The sequence below is a fragment of the Sus scrofa genome, chromosome 17 (assembly GCF_054392235.1).
Source record: "Sus scrofa isolate SSC_HxYL_T2T_F1_AM1 chromosome 17, Sscrofa_HxYL_maternal_Yorkshire_Landrace_v2.0, whole genome shotgun sequence".
NCBI lineage: Eukaryota > Metazoa > Chordata > Mammalia > Artiodactyla > Suidae > Sus > Sus scrofa.
In genome coordinates, this window is record NC_139399.1 from 51,317,046 (window position 1) to 51,333,870 (window position 16,825).

Sequence of the window (16,825 nt, forward strand, 5' to 3'; positions counted from 1 at the left end):
ATCTCTTGTAGTTTCTCAGAGCATCCATAGAAGGATTCAAGAAGACAATATTACAACAAATTTTTAAACAGCAGTTACTCAGAGTTCTCAACAATAGCATTCTTCCACACTGTGTTCTGTTTGATGTAGGGTTAAAACCTAAGAGATGCTTCGCTACAACCTACCCCTCGCCCACCTGCCCAGAATCCCTTTGCAAAAAGGCAAACAAGTGAGTTTCACCTGCTGGCCCTGGATGACCCCATGCTGGCTTCCTATGGCCACTGAGATCTTCAAATAGACTCAAGCCCATCTTTAGAAATAACCCATTCTTGGATTACTCAATTAATAATAAAACTGGTGAGGCACTTAGAAAAATAGCAAGTTGGATGTCTTCATCTCTCTTCATTCCAAAATAAATTGCAGATGTACCAAACATCTTAAACATAGAAATGAAATCAGAGCAGTACTTGAAAAAAATATGGGGTAATTTTTGGAATTTCGGAATGGAAAAAGTCTTTTGGAGTTGCCTTCTGGACAGAAGATCCAGGAGCTGCTGAAAAAAAAAAAGAAAAGATTGAGAGATTTAACTACCTGAAAATGTTTTAACTCCCTGCATGGAAAGCAGAAAAAAAAAAAAAAAAGAAATGAAAAGTAACTAACTCAGGGACAAATAGAAGCCACAAAAAATAGAGAACTAATTTTTCTATTACATAGAGAGGCTTTCACAAATCAATAAAGGGAAAAAATAGAAAACTAGCCTTGAAAAAAATTAACAGAGTTCCCAGAAAAAGAAATACAAATGGCTTTTAAATCCATGAAAAGAGTGGTCAGCTTCTCTCAGATACAAATTAAAATCATAATTTTAAACCTCTTTTTATCTGTCAGATGAGCAAAGATCAAAATGCTATCGGTAAGAGGAGGAGAAAGGGACGTTGAATGCTGTAGGGAACATAAGCATGGGTGCTCAGGCTGGGAGGGCATTTTGGCAGTTATGTATTCAAAGCTGTGGCACCGTGGAATTCTTTAACCCACTGCACCAGGCCAGGGATCAAACCTGCACATCTGCATCAACTTGAGCCTTTGCGGTCAGATTCTTAACCCACTGTGCCACAGCAGGACTCCTCTATTTAATCTTTTTTATGGCCACACCCAAGGCACATGGAAGTTGCTGGGCCAGGGATTGAATCCGAGCCACAAATGCAAACTTTGCTGCAGCTACAACACCACCAGATCCTTTAACCCTCTGCACTAATTCTCAGATCAAATCTGCACCTTGGCAGAAACCCCAGCCACTGTAGTCAGATTCTTAACCCAATGCTCCATGGCAGGAACTCCTGTATTCAAATTTTAAATGTGTAAATCCACTTTTGGTATTTACTCCACAAATATTCTCAAATATGGTGCAAAGATGTGTGTATGTACAAGATAATTCATTAAAGCACTCTTTTTTAGGAGTTCCTGTTGTGGCTCAGCAGTTAACAAATCTAACTAGCATCCGTGAGGACACAGGTTCGATCCCTGGCCTTGCTCAGTGGGTTAAGGATCTGGCGTTGCCATGAGCTGTGGTGTAGGTCACAGATGCGTCTTGGATTCTGTGCTGCTGTGGCTGTGGTGTAGGCCAGCAGGTACAGCTCCAATTCGACCCCTAGCCTGAGAACATCCATATGTGGCCTGTGTGGGCCTAAAAAGCGGCGAGGGAGAAAAAAGCACTCTTTTTATAGCAACAGTTTATGAATAAACCACATGCCCACCACTATAAACTTCTTAAATAAATATGGTACAGCCATGAAAAGAAACACAATTTTAAAATATGGGATGGCAAAAAAAAAAAAAAAAAAAAAAAAGAGAGAGAATTCCTGTTGTGGCTCAGCAGTTTAAGGACCCAATGAGTATCCAAGAACATCCAGAGTCTATCTGCAGCCTCACTCAGTGAGTTAAGGGTTCGGTGTTGCCACAGGCTGTGGTGTAGGCTGACAGCTATAGCTCCCATTGGACCCCTAGCCTGGGAACCTCCACGTGCCACGGGTGCGGCCCTAAAAAGACAAAATTCAATACAATACAATATGGGATGGCTGTAGACCATATGGTGATAAGGAATGATCTCCAAAAAGAAGATGCCAGAGAGGTTTAAAGGATAGTGAGAAAAAGGAGATGCATGCATATTTTTCACCACCAGATCTGTGTTCTTGCAGAGCTATGCACAAGAAACTGGTTATGCTGATTTTCTCTGGGGAGTGAATATAGGGACCTGGAATAAAAGATGAAAATTAGACTTACTTTTTAGTTAACATCCTTTTGAACCGTTTGGATATTTTTCATCATGAACACGTATTAACTTTTCAAAATGAAACACTTAAAAAATTTTAATAAAAAATGCCAATTGCACTTAAAGCAATTTATCCTCTGAAATTAATCAGAGACAGGTGCTAAAATGTATGCTCCCAAATATTTATTATAATATTATTTATAATAATGACAAATTGAAAACTTCAGTGTCCAATAATAAAAGATCAGTTTAAATGAATTATGGTATATCCATACAGTAGACTATTTCACAGCCATTAAAAATTACATTCACAAGAGTTCCCAGCATGGTTCAGTGGCTAACAAACCTGACTAGTATCCCTGAGGACGTGGGTTCGATTCCTGGCCTCGCTCAGTGGGTTAAGGATCTGGCGTTGCCGTGAGCTGTGGTGTAGGTCACAGACGTGGCTTGGATCCTGTGTTGCTGTGGCTGTCGGGTAGGCTGGGAACCTCTGTATCCCTTGGGTGTGGCCCTAAAAAGACGGAAAAAAAAAATTACATTCATAAAGTAAGACTTAGGACATGAGAAAATGATCATGATATATCAAGTGAAAAAAATTAGGTACAAAATTTATACTTACCATGTGATCCTAATTTTTTCAAACACACACATACACACACAGAAATGTTATGAGATAGGAAGAATATTTCCCAAATGTTAGCGGCCGTGTTCTGTGTGTGGTGGGTTTGCAGGTAATTTGTCTTCTCTTTTTCATACTTTCTACATATTTCACGTTTCCTAGGAAGAGATATTAATTTTATAATAAAAAGCATTAAATTGTATATGGAAAAAAAAAAAGAGAGAAAATCCCCACTGGGAGTTTCTGTTCTGGCTCAGCAGTAATGAAGGCAACTAGTATCCATGAGGACACAGGTTCGATCCCTGGCCTTTCTCAGTGGGTTAAGGATCCGGTGTTGCTGTGAGTGTGGTGTAGGTCACAGACACAGCAGCAGCAGCTCAGATTTTACCCCTAGCCTGGGAACTTCCATGTGCCACATGTATGTCCCTAAAAAGCAAAAAAAAAAGAAAAGAAAAGAAAAGAAAAAATCCCCACTGGCTTACTAATGTTAAGTGAAAAAGAAATAAATTCCCACTAAAATAGATACCAGGTTCCCTAGACCCTCCATGGAGTTTAGGCTCTGCCTTTGTTATATGAAAAGCCTAGATGCTAGTGAGGGACTGCCTAGGAGGCAGCCTAATCTTGGGTGAAAGTCTCAGACTCATAGCAGTTGGAGGGCCAAGTCTTAGTCCCCTGGGATTCACATGAGGATCGGGGGAAAGGAGAGGACAGAGGTGCTGGTCCCATGGTATCATCTGGAATGCTTCCCCACATGTTTTGGGCTAAACCACCAACTTCACTTCCAGCAGACAGCTAGAGCAGCTCCTCCAAATCCAACAAAACTTCAAAGCCTGCCAGATCCAGGCAGCCCTCCCTGATACCACCTCCTCTGTTTCTTTTTTCCCCTTTTTTTTTTTTTTTTTTTTTTTTTTTAGGAATATGGAAGTTCCCAGGCTAGGGGTCCAATGAGAGCTGTAGCCGCTGGCCTAAAGCAATGCAGGATCCAAGCCACATCTGTGACCTACACCATAGTGCACAGCAACACTGGATCCTTAACCCACTGAGGATGCCAGGGATTGAACCTGAGTCCTCATGGATGCTAGTCGGGTTCGTTAACCACTGAGCCGTGGCGGGAACTCTGTGACCTCCTCTGTTTCTTAGGACTGAGTGTGGCACCACTCTTCCATCCATTCCCCTAATTTACAGTACTTTTTGCACTTTCATACACAGTTTTAAGATCACTTTGTCAGTTTCTGCCAAAAAAAAAAAAGAGGCAAAAAACAGAACTAAACGTACACTCATATACAAGTACAAGTGGGGAAATATTAGTAAGATCTGTGATTTTTATCTGTCAACATCCTGGTTGTGACATTGTACTATAGTTTTACAAGGTGTCGTCACTGGAGGAGTATGGGGAAAGGACACTCAGAAACTCTTTTTATGACTTCTTACAACTGCGTATGAATCAATAATTATCTCAAAATTAGAAGTTTAATTTTAAAACCCCCACCTAATATGATGGAGAGACGGGAAAGAGAGGAGAAAATGAACATTTGCTACAGATTCACCACGTTCAGAAATCCAGGGTCTTTCACACCTGATTGGAGAGCAATATTATTATTATTATCCCCATTTGATAGATGAGGAAACTGAGGCTTAGAGAATACCTGTTCCACTCTCAAAGACAAACTTGGAGACGGTGGGAGTCAAGCCCTGCTCTCTGCCTCTCCCTCTGCCTGCCTCCTTCCTTTAGGCAAACACAGCCATCAATCACATGTAGGCAATGACTGCATTACTCAAGAGGAAATTGAAGCCAGACTGTAAGATGCAGTCCACAAAATTCATGATTTCTTCCCCCCACCCCCTCTCCTTCTACTTGGTCCCTTTTTCATATGGATCGGGGTTTTATTCCTGCATTTATTGCACACGCAAATTACAGATGAGAGCATCAACCACACAAGTCATTACTCAGAGTAGCATCTCCCCAACTGCCACTGGACGAGGACAGAACAGCTTGTGGTTAATTTGCTATATAATCACTGCCTGTGACGGGGGCCGGGGTGGGGGAAGGGGCAGGGCTGTGCCTATGCTAATATTAGGAAAGGGGAAGCTGAGCAGAGAGGACTCCTGAGACGTGGGGAGGAAGGGCAGTATTGAGCCAGGGAGAAAAGGAAAGAGTTGGTGGAGAGCAGAGAGAAGGGGCTCTGCCCCCGTCAGAGATTTCTGGAAGCGTTTTCTCCTCTGCCAAGAAGCAGAATTGCTCTACCCCATTAGTCATGACTCCATGAAAGAGCTAAGAAGAATCCCCATTCTCCAAAGCTCCACCCCTCAGCTCAGAGAAGAAATATTTGCCGGCACACAGCACAACCACCAGGGTGCATCAGAGGCTGGAGGAAATTTACCAGCAGGCAAGAGTTACACCACTACACCAATGTCCTAACAATCAATAAGAAAAAAAAGGCCAATAAAAAATGGGCAAAGGATATGAACAAGCAGTTCTCAGATTAGGAAATTCAGCCTGAGTATACAAAAAGATACTCAACCTTAGTCTTAATAAAAGGTAAATGCAGATGAAAACCACAAAGAGAGGAGTTCCTTAATGGCTCAGCAGTTAACAAACCCGACTAGGATCCATGAGGATTTGGGCTTGATCCCTGGCTTTGCTCAGTGGGTTAAGGATCCAGCCTTGCTGTGAGCTGTGGTATAGGTCACAGACTTGGCTCGGATCCCGCATTGCTGTGACTGTGGTGTAGGGCAGCAGCTGCAGCTTTGATTTGACCCTTAGCCTGGGAACCTCCATAGGCTGCGGTGTGACCCTAAAAAGCCAAAAAAAAAAAAAAATCCCACAAGGAGATACCGTGTTTTTACCTATTGGATGGACAAAGGTCAAAATGCAAAAGGCTGGTGAGAGAGTAAATTGGCACAGTCTCCATGGATGGCAGTTTGGCACACTCCATCAAAACGTTTGGGGCACGTACCCATTGACCCATAAATCCTACTGCTCTAGGATGTATTCCACAGACATGCTTGCATATATGTATGCAGAGTGGGATGTACAAGGCTATTCACTGCAGCGTGGTTTATAATAACAGAAGATTGGAAACAGCCTGAATGTCCATCAACGAGGGACTGCTTAAATAAATTGCTGCACATCCATACACTGGAGATCTTTACGGCTGTTAAAAAAGAATGAGGCAGCTCTTTATGTACGGATATGAAACAATCTCCAAGATATATTGTTAAGTGGAAAAAAAGCAAAGTGCTGAACAGTGTGATTAGAATGCTGCTATTCTTGAGGGGTTTTTAAGGATACAGACACACAGACATCTTCACTGATATATGCAGAGGATCCCCCTGGAAAGATGACAATTTTGCACCACTTGGATCTGTAGAGAGAAAAGGGCTCTGGGGCTGGGAGCAAATTGGAAAGGAGGTTGATTCCTCACTGTTTATCTTGTTCACAGTTTGGTTTGCGGTGTGTATATATGTATAACCCATTCTAACTGATGAATAATAATTTTTTAAAGCCTCTGTGAGTTCCCCTTCTTCAAGAATCAAACCTCTTGGCCTGACACCCAAGACCCTTCATGGTTTGACTTTAGCCTATTTCCCTTCATTTCTTAACATGCTGCCACTGGAGCCATTCCTCTCAAAGCACACGGAACTTCTCACTTCTCCTAAAGTCATCATACCCCAGGACCTTTGCACCTGCTGTTTTCTGTGTCAGGGATGCTCCCCTACTCACACACTCTCATTTGCCTTATACAAGCTCACTCATCGTTCAAGAGCCAGAACAAACCTGACTCCCAGAGTGTGGTCTTCCCTGACCTCCCCAAGGAGAGTTAATCCCTTTCCTCTGGGCTCTCATAGCATCTTAGAAAGGCCTCCATCCTGTCGTAACTGGGATTGCACCTGGACAAGAATGAGCCTGCTTCTGGATCATTTTCAAAGGGGAACAGCTGATTTGGTCTGTCCCCCCTTGAGCAGCAGCATCTGCCAGCAGGGGTCCACCAGGGTGGATGCCCATCTGCCCAGAGAGTTGGCAACAGATAAGCATAGTTCAGGGAAAAGTGTCCCATGAACCCCATAAATGGAGATCTCAATGCACATGAACTTGTTGACTAACTTGAGCAGTCCTGCAAATTAAAACCCTGTTGGATCTGTCTAACTAGCATACCCCTCACTTTTTAACCAAAGAATTTGTTTCCCTTGGAGCTCTGATTATCATCCTACAGATCTACTCTTCTGTGGGCCAGGAGCACTGTGAGATGTTGATCTACAGCAATGCCTAGAAGGCTTCATTAATTCAGAACTTTACTGGGCAATGGAGGGACTTGGAGTTTGAAGAGTTGTCCTGAATAAGTTCTTCAAAAGCCTGCCAACAGCTTAAATTACAAATCCTGGAGTTCCCCCCTTTTGGCTCAGTGGTAACAAACCCAACTAGTATCCATGAGGATGTGGGTTTTGATCCCTGGCTCCGCTTAGTGGGATAAGGATCCAGCGTTGCCTTGAGCTGAGGGGTGTAGGTCCCAGACACAGCTCAGATCTGGTGTTGCTGTGGCTGTGGTGTAGGCCAGCGGCTGAGGCTCTGATTCAACCTCTAGCCTGGGAACTTCCATATGCCATGGGTGCAGCCCTAAAAAGAAAAAGAAAAAAAAATCCTACAACTTTAATAAATACTCAGAATTTTTCTTGTTTAATTGCCCCATTCTTCTTTGTTAAAGAACTGGTGGCTTCCCAACAAGGAGAGGCGAGAGAGCGTCCACCCTGGTTCAGGACTTGGCTGACTCTTATTTGCCGTCCCCAGGGCCATGATCTGTGCTCCTTAGTGGAAGTCCCATCCCAGCTGTTGCATGGAGCAGACCTTATCTTGATTGGGGATTTTGAACTTCAATTTTTTTCATCCAACAGAAGATTCTCAGACTCAGCTTCAATTACTTGCTTATTGTTCCCACTCTTAGCAGAGCATTCACCACTATCTCTGTAGTTCTGGTGATTACTATTCTCCGTGGCAAAAGAATCAAGAACCTTCTCTTCCATCAGATGCTAAATAGGACCTGCCTCCAGTTACTTCCGCCCAAGAATGAGGTCTCTCCCCCTCCTTCCCTCTGATATGTCCCTTGTGTTGGCCTGCTGAGCTGTCACCAAGGGAAGGGGTTTGATGCCTCATTCTTTTGGTGGGAAGATTAACCTCCAAACTGGATCCAACTTGAAAAGGCCTCCCCACTGTGCGAAGAGTGTGGACCTTTGGTGCCTGGAGGGGGTTGATCACTCACGAGGTTCACACCTATGATCGAAGTCTTGTTCGTGAACATTTTCACCCCAACCACACACACTCCACTCCCCACAGCCACTCCCTCTCTCTCAACTCACTGCCCTGGCTACAGTCTTGTCCTGCTCCTGAGAGCTCATGTTGGCCTTTCTTTCCAACTCCCTCTTTTATATGTACAATACATATATACACACACACTTATATATGTGTAATACATATATACACACACATATATATACAGAAATATACAGAACATAAATCTTTTTTTTTTTCTTTTTGCTTTTTAGGGCCATTCCTGTGGCATATGGAAGTTCCCAATCTAGGAGTTGAATCAGAGTTGCAGCTGCCGGCCTACACCACAGCCACAGCAACGCTGGAGCCTTAACCCACTGAGCGAGGCCAGGGATCAAACCCTTGTCCTCATGGATACTAGTTGGGTTTGTTACCACGGCACCACAATGGAAATTCCCCAAAACATAATTCTTATGTTAATGTGTATGTGTGTATATATGAATATATATGAATACACAAATGCATCAAGCTGGAGAGATATGTAATAAAACAAATAGACAAGATGTTCATTGTAGAATCTGGGTGGTGAGTATATGGCTGTCCATTGTACACTTCCTTCTCCCACACCGTAGTGATTTAACCCAATAAATGTTTATTTCCCACCCATGTAATAGTCCAGTACAGGTTTCACTGGTCAGTGGGCGGCTTCCCTCCCCATGGTGAGTCTCGGACCCAAGTTCCTTCCATCTGTGGCTCCACCATCCTCTAGTACAGCAGGACTCGACATGAAGTGGTTTTATCTTCCCTGCCACCCCACCCCGAATAGGTCCAATGCCTGGAGAGACTTGATTATCATGACTGGGGAAGAGGGTGCTCATCTCATCCGGGTAGAAGCCAGGGATGCTGCTGAACATCCTACAATGCACGGGATAACCCCCCACGGCAAAAGAGTCTCCAGGCCAAAATGTCAATATTCATGACTGTAGAGAAACCCTGCTCAGGAGTTCCCGTCGTGGCGCAGTGGTTAACGAATCCGACTAGGAACCATGAGATTGCGGGTTCGGTCCCTGCCCTTGCTCAGTGGGTTAACGATCCGGCGTTGCCGTGAGCTGTGGTGTAGGTTGCAGACGCGGCTCGGATCCCGAGTTGCTGTGGCTCTGGCGTAGGCCGGTGGCTACAGCTCCGATTCAACCCCTAGCCTGGGAACCTCCATATGCCGCGGGAGCGGCCCAAGAAATAGCAACAACAGCAACAACAACAACAACAGACAAAAAGACAAAAGAGAAACCCTGCTCAAGCAGATCTTAACCTGAGGTCCACAAATCCCAAGGAGTCCTTGGAGAGAACTTTATTTCAGTATAATTGGTTTCCTTTGTAAGTCTATGGGTTTAACTTCAATCAAAAGTATGATCGAGTATCATTATGCTAAGTAGGGATACATAAGCATCACCAGCTTGCCATATGGTCCATAGCACACAAAAAAGTTAAGAATCCCTCCTAGGCACATTGGTTAAGGTCTACATATCTGTCAGGTAGTGCCCCATACTAATAGAATAAGGGACCAAAATGGCATGATTACCTCAGTAGATGCAGGGCAGCGTTGACAAAGTAGCTGCTAACGGGTAAGGCATTTCTTTCTGCTAACAGAGTATGGCGATAGTTTCAAAACTCTTTAAAATCCACTGAGTTGTATACTTTAAATAGGTAAATTTTTATGTCTGTAAATTGCATCTCAATAAAGCCAATTAGGTCTTTTTGTTGGTTGAAAAAAAAAGAAGAGGAGCTCCTTGTGATGCAGTGGGTTAAGTACCCAGCATTGTCACTACAGCAGCCCCAGTTGCTGTCGCGTGGGATGCAGGTTTGATCCCTGGCCTCACTCAGTGGGTTAAAGATCCAGTGTTGGGGAGTTCCCGTCGTGGCGCAGTGGTTAACGAATCTGACTAGGAACCATGAGGTTTCGGGTTCGGTCCCTGCCCTTGCTCAGTGGGTTAACGATCCGGCGTTGCCGTGAGCTGTGGTGTAGGTTGCAGACGCGGCTCGGATCCCGCGTTGCTGTGGCTCTGGTGTAGGCCGGTGGCTACAGCTCCGATTCAACCCCTAGCCTGGGAACCTCCATATGCCGCAGAAGCGGCCCAAGAAATAGCAACAACAACAAAAAAAAAGACAAAAAAAAAAAAAAAGATCCAGTGTTGCCACAAGCTGTAGTGTAGGTTGCAGGTGCAGCTCAGAGCTGGCATTGCTCTGGCTGTGGCGTAGGCTGGCAGCTGCAGCCACGATATGACCCCTAGCCTGGGAACTTCGTATGCCGCAGGTTCGGGGTGGGGAGGGGGAGGAGGGGGGGGAAGAAGACATCCTTAAAGATGTGACACTTCCTGTCCTAGAAAGATGCCCTCTATTCAGACAGAAGATGCCGATGATACCGAAAAGGACATCCTTCATGCTCCCACACAGCAAGTCTGCAGGCTGTACAGAGGGAGCAGGGTAGGACCACTCAGATGTGGTAGTTGGACCATGTGAACAGATGCTTCTCATGGGGGTCAAGACATCAGTTTTCCAGGGGGACCTGGGAGCACTCAGACTGGGGGTGCCGACTTCCAGGACTCTAGAGGCAACTCACTGCCCTACAGAAGGAGCCAGAGTGTGTTCCCTGGTGAGCGGGGATGGGGGATGGGCTGGGCCCTGCGAGGGTAAGGTCCTCTGGGTCAAGATGGGGCCCTCATCTTGAGGAGAACCTTAAACTACCAAATCCTAAGGGCCTTCCCGATGACAACGCTCACCGACGTGGAATCCTTCCAGCAACACCGGGCCCTGAAGATTATGATCCTAGTTTTACAGATAAGGAAAAGAGGCTGAAAGAAACGAAGTCTATTCATTCATTCATTCAAGCAATTACTTCAATATTGATCACCTGATACATGCCAGGTATCGTGATAGGCACTGCAGAATACAGCCATACATGGGCCAGGCAGTGCCCTTTCCACGAAGGATATACAGTCTAGGGGGAGACAAACAATTAACAAGCACTCAAATAAAGACACGCATCATCATTAATTATCCAATGTGATCAAGTAAATGATGTGGGGGAGGCTGAATGACTGGCTCCACCTCTCCGCCCCTTTCTGGATCAAGACCTGCCATACAACTTTGCAGTCCCTCCTGCCCATGGCCTTCGGCCAATTTGAGTCTTACTTTAGTCAATGCAATATGAGTGGTCTTGGCATAATAGGAGCATAATAGGAATTTGGAAGACACATGCACAGTGAGCTCATCCTCTTTCACTTCAGCCATAGCTGTGAGAACACACCTTGGGTGGCCTGATGATCCCAGGAAATGGATGAAAAGTAGATGACAGCATCTTGTGAATGAAATAAATATTTACTGTTGAATGCCACTAGGATTCTGTGCTTTTTTTTTTTTTAGGGCCACACCCACAGCATATGGAGGTTCTCAGGCTAGGGGTCCAATCGGAGCTATAGCTGCTGGCCTACACCACAGCCATAGCAACGCCAGTTCCGAGCCTTGCCTGTGATCTACACCACAGCTCATGGCAATGCTGGTACCTTAACCCACTGAGCAAGGCCAGGAATAGAACCTGAGTCCTCGTGGATCCCAGTCAGATTCATTTCCGCTGTGCCGCAAAGGGAACTCCAAGATTCTGTGCTTTGTTATTACACAGCTAATCAATGCAGACATGAAGATAATGAGTTTGAAGACAGGCCATAAAGACTGGATTTAGGTAGGAGAGGGGAAGAGAGTCAAACTCTCCAGGAACATTTAAACAGGAAAATGATTACCTCTCAGACACTCAAGAGTACAAAAGTGGGAAAGAGAGCCTTCAAAACAGTGGGAACAGCATATGCAAAGGCCCTGAGGTGAAAAGGAACAGAATGCATTTCAAGAATTCAGAAAAAGACGGAACACAATGGAAAAGATGGTGGCAGGAGGCAAAATCAAAGAGGAAGCTGAACAAAAGATTGTGCAGACCTGTGGGTCATGGCAAAATTTTGTGGGTGTTTTGTTCAAGGCAGAGGGAAGCCAATGAAGGGTGTTGAACATGGCAGTGACCTGATCAAAATTCTTTCCAGCTGTTGAGTGGAGAATGGATCACAGGGGCCAGAGTGAGGAGAGGGAGCCAGGACAGTGGCTGCTGTAGTCATTCAGGTGGCAAGTGGCAGCCCAGATTAGGAAGGTGACTGTGGAGATAGAGAAAAGGGGATGTCACTTGAGAGATATTTGGAAGGTAAAATCAATACTACTCGTTCAAAAATAGGCCTACACAAGAGTTCCCATTGTGGCACAACAGAAATGAATCCAACTGGTAACCATGAGGTTGTTGGTTCCATCTCTTGCCTCGCTCAGTGGGTTGAGGATACGGCACTGCCGTAAGCTGTGGTGCAGGTCACGGGTGCAGCTCAGATCCTGTGTTGCTGCAGCTGTAGTTCCAGTTCAAACCCTACCCTGGGAACCTCCATGCTGTGGTGTGGCCCTAAAGCAAACAAACAAAAAGTAGGTCTACACATACATGTCAACTGATTTATTTATTTATTTATTTATTTACAAATATGCAAGGCAATCAATGGAGAAAAAAATACCAAAAAAAGGTGATCCAGGGAGTTCCTGTTGTGGCTCAGCAGTAACGAACCCAATGAGTATCCTGGCCCTACTCAGTGGGCATTGCCTCGAGCTGTGGTGTAGGTCGCAGACATGGCTTGGCTCTCGCGTTGCTCTGGCTGTGGCGTAGGCTGACAGCTGCAGCTCCGATTTGACCCCTAGCCTGAGAATTTCCTGTGCCACAGGTGCAGCCCTAAAAATAAAATTAAAAAAAAAACTCATCAAATTGTATACAGAAAAAAAAAAGTTAAATGTATACCAACATGTCATCCAGACATTTCTCTCCTGGGGTGTTTGCCCAAGAGAAAGGAAAGCATATGTCCACGCAAACGCTAGTATGGGCATGCGCAGAGCAGCCTCAACTGTAACAGCCCCAGACTGGAAATAGCCCCAATATCTATCAACAGGTAAATGAATAAACAAAAACTGATACATTCATGGTATTCCATGGAACACTAGTCTGCAAGAAATGAACTATTAACAACCCATGCAAAATCATGGATGAGTTTCAAAATAAGTAAGCTGAGGGAAAGAAGCCAGAGAAAAAAGAATGCATACTGTATAATTCCATTAATATAAAATTCTAGAAAAGCAAAAGAAGCTTCAGGGACAGAAAGCAGATCTGCGATTGCCTGGGGATGGGAGGGAGGAGAGATGTAGGGAGGGGCAGGACAGAGGATGGCAAACGGACATGAGGAAACTTTCAGGAGTGAAGGATGTATTCATTCTCGAGTGTATTTATGGTTCTCACGCACATGTGAAATCTTCAAATTACACACTTTAAAAATGTGCGGTTTATTGTATTTCAATGAAACCTCAATAACACTGTTACAAGAATTAAGGGGACTTGTGGACGGATTGGGTGGGGCTGGTGAGGGAGTAGATATGTTAAGGGTGACCCCCAAGTTCCTGGCTTGAGCCCTTGAGGGATGGAGGTGCCATTCTCTGATGTGGGAAAACTCAAGAGAGAGAGTTGCAGGGGGTTGGAGAAAGAGATGGGGAGTTTCCCTGGGGATGAGTGTCATGGCCCAGAGGGAGTGGAGAGGGGAGAGAGAGAAATAGAGAGAGGGGCAGAAAGACTGAAAGGTAGCCCCTGGAGAGCAAGTGAGGATTGAGACAGGGTCAACAAAGGAGAAAGGTGGGATGAGAACCAGAGCCACCAAGTCCCCAGAGACCTTCCAGGAGTGCTTCTGTCCAAGGGTCTGGTGCAAATGCATGCCCAAGGCTGGCCACCAGGGGGCTGTCTTTGGAAGGACACTGGAAAGAGGACGCCCCACTCCTCCCCTGGACCTGGCACACACATCTCCAGGTTGAGATCAATGTAATTATCCCCATTAGACAGACAAGAAAACTGAGTGTCATAGAAGTTAGGAGACAGCTCTCAAGGTCACAGAGCTTGTTGCTAATGCACATCAGGGGGGCTCAGGTACTCCTTTTGGGCACCAAGTTGCCCAGTATGGGGTTCATGGGAGCAGGGTTTAAATCTAGCACCCACTAATGCCCTCCGGGGAACAAGCACGTCTGAGGCAGTTAGCGTGAAGGAGAGAGCAAAGCTAATTGCCTGTACAAATTAACTTTAATGTGGTCGGTATTGACGTACTTATCTTTCTTTAATTACATTAATCAATTAATGAGGAAGATGGCTTCCTCTTATTATGATTGCCAAGGCCCATATGCTCTCGGGAGTCCGGCTGGAGTGTGGGTTTCCTCTTGGGCCCTGGCTTCAGTGGATGACAGGATGGGCATCAGTAGGAGAAACTGACACCAAGCCTTCTCCACCCTGAAGCTCAGCTCCAAGAGGGGAGGGGCGAGAACGGAAGTACTGATCCCAGAAGAGGTAACCCGTGGAAGGAGTCCAAGCTCCCTACCTGGCATTCAGGGCTTCTCTCCAGCCTTGTTCATCGTCCCCTGGGCCAACGTTTATCAGCCTCGACTGATGGATTTTCTATGAGCTACCCATGCATACTTCAGCCACCCCACTCACAGAAGTGCTTTTCCTCTTTGGGGCTGGCCAGCCCCCAGCAGTCAGGGGTCATGGGCAAGCCAGGCTGTCACCTCCTTCCCAGTACACTTGCTTAAACAGCCTCCTTCATTCACTCACTTCTGATTCAACAAGTATTTACAGTCCCTGCTGTGGGGAAGCTTCCAGCCTTTTGGGACAGACAGATGTTAAACATCTATGATTACATAGGGCAGTGGTGCTCAGCCCATTAAAATCACCAGGGGAGCATTCAGGGACGATGCCCAGGCCCCACTCCAGATACATTAAAGCTGACTCTCCACGGGTGGGGCCAGAGCATCAGGATGTTTTTTAATTCCCCATGTGACACTGATGTGCAAGCAGAACTGAGATGGGCTCTGAAGTGCTGGCACCAGAGTTGCTTTCCCCAGAGGATCCGAGCTGTGTCTGCGACCCACGCCACAGCTTGTGGCAACACCAGATCCTTAACCCACGGAGCAGGCCAGAGATTGAACGTGCATCCTCACGGACACTCTGTCAGTTTCTTAACGCCATGAGCCACAACAGGAACTCCTCCCCAGAGCTTTTTGAGAGTATTATCCACAACTATGCTTCTTATAATTCTGTTTGAATGAGATTAATTTATATTAGCTACTCTCTCTTCTGTGTATAAAAGTGGAGAGCAGTACTGCTCAAATTCCTATGTATTCTGGTCATTTGTCTTTTTTTTTTTTTTCCATAAAAATAAAAACAAGAGTTCCCTTGTGGCTCAGCAGCAATGAACCTGACTAGTATCCATGAAGAAGCAAGTTCGATCCCTGGCCCTGCTCAGTGAGTTAAGAGTCCAGCGTTGCCACAAGCCATGGTGTAAGTCACAGACGCTGGTGGGATCTCACGTTGGTGTGGCTGTGGGATAGGCTGGCAACAGCAGCTCCGATTCAAGCCCTAGCCTGGAAACTTCCACATGCCACAGCAGCCCTAAAAAAAAAAAAATTAAAGTTTTTTTAAAATTAAAAAAAAATTAAAATAATTAGTTTCTACTCATAGGCCTTACTATATGCCAAGAACTGAACTTTCCATGAATGATCTCGTTTAGTCCGCAAGACAACCCAACGGTCATCTCTTTTATAGATGAGGAAACTAAGGCTTGGAGAGGTTGAGGATTTCACCCACCTGTTAAGAGGCAAAGCCAGGAAATACTGCTTTCTGCCCCACCCCCCTCTACCTTTTCCAAACAATAATAGCGCAGGTATCAATCACACACACGTAGCCATCCGTGGTCGATAGCTCCATTTAATGTGCTCCTAAAATCCTAAGATTTTCTCAACACTCCATCCCTTTTTCCTGCCCAGATGCTTGCTTTTTAATTCTAATGTTCATTTGAAACAACGTTGTGGGTTTTTTTCAATGTTTTAAAAATCTGATCGGTTTTGAACTGCTTAAAATCATCTCATCACCGCCCTCATACAAATCACGCATTTTTACTTTTTGGAAATTGTGGAATTGAAGACACGCAGAGCTGACACACATTTCCTCACAGGAACAAAATTTAGACGGAAAGTGGAGTTCAAAGGGACAACAAAATTCAGCTCCACGTGGCCTGAAAAAATAGAGCTCAAACTGAAAAGTGTGTGACCTCAAGTTCAACAGTAATTCTCCAATATATTCGGAAGACTGCTACTTACATCCAAAGATGTTTTCATCAGCCAATCAAGCCAGCCGTCCTAAGTGGCTGAACCAGTCAGTTTGGCTCCCCTGGAAACATGCTACAGGATGGAGGTCATTCAAAGACCAGGCAGTAACTGGCTGTGTCTTTAGCAGGAGAAATGTTTGACTGGTCTGTGTTACGATCACACACAAACAGCCTAGGGTGACCAACCAACACAGTTTGCCCAGGACTGTCCTGATTTTTTTTTTTTTTTTTTTTTTTTTTTCTTAGTGGCTGCACCCAAGGCATATGGAAGTTCCGGAGCTAGGGACTCACAGCTGCGGAAAATTTTCACCCACTGTGCCTGGTCAGAGAATGAACCCACACCTCTGTAGCAACCCGAGCTGCTGCAGTTGTACTCTTTTTTTTTTTTTTCTGTCTTTTGTCTTTTGTCTTTTCAGGGCCACACCCACAGCATT